The sequence below is a fragment of the Engystomops pustulosus genome, chromosome 2 (assembly GCF_040894005.1).
Source record: "Engystomops pustulosus chromosome 2, aEngPut4.maternal, whole genome shotgun sequence".
Lineage (NCBI taxonomy): Eukaryota > Metazoa > Chordata > Amphibia > Anura > Leptodactylidae > Engystomops > Engystomops pustulosus.
In genome coordinates, this window is record NC_092412.1 from 64743085 (window position 1) to 64748201 (window position 5117).

The following is a 5117-nucleotide window of genomic DNA, read 5'->3' on the forward strand; positions in this document are numbered from 1 at the left end:
TTGCTCAGGTGGGATTCTTTCCACATTATTCAACATAAACGCCCTTCGATTCCTGAAGGCTCTTTTGGCTTCTTCTATGAACTCTGAGTTTTGTGAGTGCCTGTACCTTGCCGCTTTATTTTCTTACTCTGTAACCTATTGTGAGTTTGCTTGGATGTGTGTTTTGTATCATTGTCTTGCTGAAATGTTCGCCCTCGTTTTATCTTCATCATTCTGGTGGAATGCAGTAGATTTTTAATCATTTGACCATTTACCTATTCAATTTTATGAAATTTGGCAGTGCCGTATGCTGCCTCACAGCCTCACACCATGATATGCTCCACTATATAAGTTCACTGTTGGTATTTTTGGTGTTTTTGTGGGGATGTGCAGGTCTTTTGGCCTCCAAACATGATGTGTATTATTGCATCCAAAAAATAAATGTTTGGTCGCTTTTTACTAGACTGTGTTCACCCACAAACGAAGGCATCGTGCCTAAACAGGCATCTGGGTATCTGGCACCTGGGTAGACACGGGTGTTTATTGTGCTATGGGTGAGTAACCACTATACCTTGCTAATTGTACAACTTGCATGAATTGACATTTTGATTGATTTATTATGGGCGGTGCACCATTATTTTAATACCATTAATGTGTATAGAATACAACATTAAATTTATAGAGGCACTACTACGTCTTTTTAAAATGTTTATGACCAATATGTTATTTATGTGCACCTACACATGAGCACATCCCCCAGATGTTTTGGTTCGTGCCACTCCCAACCTTTTTTCTACTGTGACATTTCTATACTCCTTATGTAGACAATTCTGTGTATAATATTTATTATTAATAAAGATCAACTTATTTTATTGTGAATTCAAAATGGCTACGTATTTTTGTAGGTTTAAAGTTGCTATTCAGTCAGTGTTTAAATATGTCTAAAATATGGTGGGAATAACTAGCTATCTATGATGGTGACAGCTAGACTAGTGCACCCGACTTTAGAAGTGTCCCTTTGCTGCCTATTACTATAATCTCCCGGGTAGTCTAAATGTTGTAGAGCAATCTTAAAATGCTTGAACATGCTTTTTTCTTCAGCAATGGGCTCTTGTGTGGTAGGTCATGGATAAAGACTGTGGGTGTTGAGTGCATTACTTATTAGTTGACAGTTTCAACCATACGATTGTGATCAGAGTTTGGTCTGATTTCAGTTCTAGTTCTAATCCTATTGTCATCCAAGTTGTGTCCATTTTTCACACCTCATTTTTACAGCTGAGCTACTTCCCTGAAACAGGTGCATAGTAGGATGACTTCCTAATTTCATGCACCCAATGACTTAGACTCTCATTAGACTAGTGCATGCTGCATATTTTCCTTGGATAGGAGCAGATCAATGGACTGAAATACATCTGATATGTGCAAAGCACAATAGACTATAAGTCAGAGGTCTGACCAATTGCTCTACCATATAGACAGTACTTGTACGAGAAAAGTGCATATGGGCAAAGGACCTAAGTGGTAGGATTGCTTTCTAATTACTGATAGATTTTAGCTGATGTCATGACTCTCCATGGCTTTTTGCACCTCTATTTCTTCATGTGTTCAATATTTTTTTTTCCCTGTGTCATTTCTCATTATTACACATTACTTAATCTATGGTCTGATTTTTAGTCCGTGTGGATTGATTGGGTTGTCATCGACATCTGGTAAGAATATCCTGCTTATAGCATTTCGTGACGTGTTCAAAATGTATTTCATCAATGGTATATATGAGAACATCACGTTTTTTACCAATTAAAAAAAAAAAACTTTACATTGATGATCAACTGATCATATGCAAACAGCTTGCCCAATAATGTGTTTTAATTGATCATTATGCATTGGTCAACTGTACTTCTTTCATGATTGCTATTGTTATTATTTATTACTGCAAAGCTTGTGGCTAGTTTTTACATGTGAGGCCTGACTTGTCATGTTTTTACTGATCGAGCAGAAGATTTTCACTGCACAAAGAAGGGAGAAATGAACAATGTTACTATAATTACAATTGTAATAACTATATGGCTAGACATGGAAAGTGTCTCTGATCCTGAATATATGAATGGGGATGCAATTTTGGATGTATAGCACATTCACATGACTTGCCTCATAACATCAGGACAGGAATATAAATTTTGTAAAGTTTACATTTTTATGTCATTATTGTAAACTACTCCTATATCTAGATTGGACAACCACTTAAGAATTATTTGCAATCAATTCTGATAGGGATGACATGCAAATAAAGGGAGATTGCCTTAGGTCAAATGAGGTCACCTGCTATTTTTTTCACAGCACAGTGTCTTTACCACTAGTACAGTGCCCTATCAGGGGTTAACCACAGCTATCCTTCACTATGGGGGCAAAGGGGGAGGTGAAGGAAGGGTACGTAATGGTAACAAGGGTAAACGGGATTTAAAGAAAAGAAAAAACTCCACCTAATTTATTTTTGTCTCTAGGCTGGGGCCATTCGTGACTAATTTGGACTGAATAGAAGCAGAAAAAAAATCTAAGGGCTGACAAAGAGCATAGGAAAGTGTGGGAAAGGGCCAGGGAGAAAAGGCAAGCTGTGCCCTGCGGTGTGTGAGAGTTGGTTCCACCGCCGAGAGCACAAATTTGGCATGACTTGACTTCTCGGGGACGCATTGCAAAGGGCCGGCATAGGGTCAGAGAGCTGGGAGAGAGAGGGAACAAGACAAGAATCACAGAGAATAGCCAGCGACACAATGTGAGAGAAGGGGGCGTGTGTGCCTTGTGTGACAAAGAAATACCCACACATGTTCAGTAAAATTACAGCCCCCCTCTTCTCCACTTCTTTCTTTTGCTATCCTTCCTTCACTGTTTCTCCCTCTCTCCCCCAGTTGGCACTTTATCACTTGGAATGGAGGGCGGTAGCTAAGACCCTTTCTTTCTTTTCACTGAATTTCACAATGTAATTTTAATTTCATACAGTGTCTTTCAGAAGAAATACACGTCCTGCTTTACTGTAAGCCTGAACGCGGAGAGGACAAAGGGAGGATTGCAGAGGCTGCACTGTATAGTTCTGCTACACTGTTCAGGTTCTTAAGAGCCTAAGTAACTCTTACGGTGCCAGGAAGATCTGATCGGTTCTCTTGTGTCTCATTAAAGATTTCTAAATCTGCAGACCATTTTACCGCCCTTTTGCACTTTTAATTTTTTTTTATTAAAATGAAGATCGTTCCATTAAGTTGTCATTTCTATTCACATTTTAAGTCCTTTAAGGCTTTACAAAATCAATATACTGATTGGATTACGCTTTATAAATTTCCTGAGAAATTCACTTGTTCTTCCATGAAACCAGATGAAAGAATAAAGTGATAGTGATAAATGTATGTAGGCTCTGTGGCTGTATGGACTACATAGGTTTGCAACCACAACAAAATCAACTAAGCCAATGCACAAAGAATGAGGGATTGCACAATTACATCTAAAAATATGTCTTTATTTATAACTTGTTAAATTTAAATTTAAGAATGATAAAATACAGGTCACAGCCCACATGAAAGGCACCCAAGGATAGGACCTCCTAATAACAGCTCATGAAACCGGAGATACAAGTCACAAAATATCTCCTAAGTAATCAATGGTAGTCCCCGTCCACAGAAAGTATGATAGTATGATAGAGGCTTTTTGATGTATATGGTGGGTGGTGTGGCCGCTGTCGCCAGTTTTGCAGGTATTTCAAAATAAGGAAAATTTCACAGGCACGGAACGGGAACGCAAATTCTTGCTCCTTGTTTGCCTCCTCTTTTGACAAGTGGGCATTGGTGGGGGGGTTGGGGCAAGGCTAATAATTATATAAAATTAGAGGCTGTGTCACTTATATATTGTACATGCATATTTCTTTCCTCTTTTACTCCTGCCCCTTCCCTCTCCATAGACTTTCATCTACCTTAGCAAGATGGATTCGGGAGAGATTTTGAATGGGAGAGTAAATGTTCAGATCTTTTATTTACTGGATAGGTGAGGAGGGACCCTTTTACATACATAATGGTGTTCAATTACATTCTTACACATTAATCTTACATTCTTGTATACTTGGTGATAAACATTAAAGAAAATATACCTTGTATCCTAGAAGAATTTCAAAGTAAGGTTGTTTAACATTGATGCTAAAGGACGCATGTTAAACTCCATACATATGACATAATATATGACAAATATATACACCTAATTTCTTAATGCCGTGCTAAAGGTTCCTTAGAACAAATTAACAGTAAATGCACTTATGCCATAAGAAGCCAGCTAAAAATAAGTGAATAATACTATATATAACAAAAAGGGGTAAAAAGCTCTCACCACTCAGTATAATAATATATCAGCAATTGGTGATATAGTGATCTTAGACAGAGAATGCAAAATCAGCAGTTTGGCCTTTTGAGCACTTGCTGCTAGTAATCCAGCACCATAAAATCGATCCTTCTTTATTAATTAATTTGTTTAAAACATCATAGATAATAAATGGTTCATCTTAAGTTTATTATCATCAATATGTTAACTGCCATGAATGTCATTATACTTAAAGTGGTATTTCCATGAAGACAAGTTTCTTAAATATACTCTGGATAACAAAATAACACATTGGTGGACATTGACTTAAAGCAAGCTCCAATATATGTCTAGCAGTTGGAGAACAAGCTGAGCACACTGCTCTGGAGTGCAGCAATGGCTGCTGCGGAAATGCACTAGTATAAGCTGTGAGCAATAGCACGGTTTTGTGTCCCTGTTAGACAAAATTTCTTTTGGTGTACTTTACACCAGTTTACAGCACCCAAAAATGACTATGACACGTAATAATTGTGTCAGAGTTTCCACTCCACCAAGGTCATGCACCTTTTCGGAGTAGGTGGAAAAATGCTTTTTTTTTTAAATCATAAAAGTAAAACATGCGGTGAGAGCACCACAAAACTGATGGAAACACCATAGTAAATGTCCCCCATTCTCCTATTCAATACAGCATTTCACAGATATAATTCCAGTTTAGGAATGCTGATCCTCTAACTCCCTCTAGCACCCACCCTTGCATTCCAGGACAAGCTCACACACACACACACACACACTCATTTGTGAGGAGA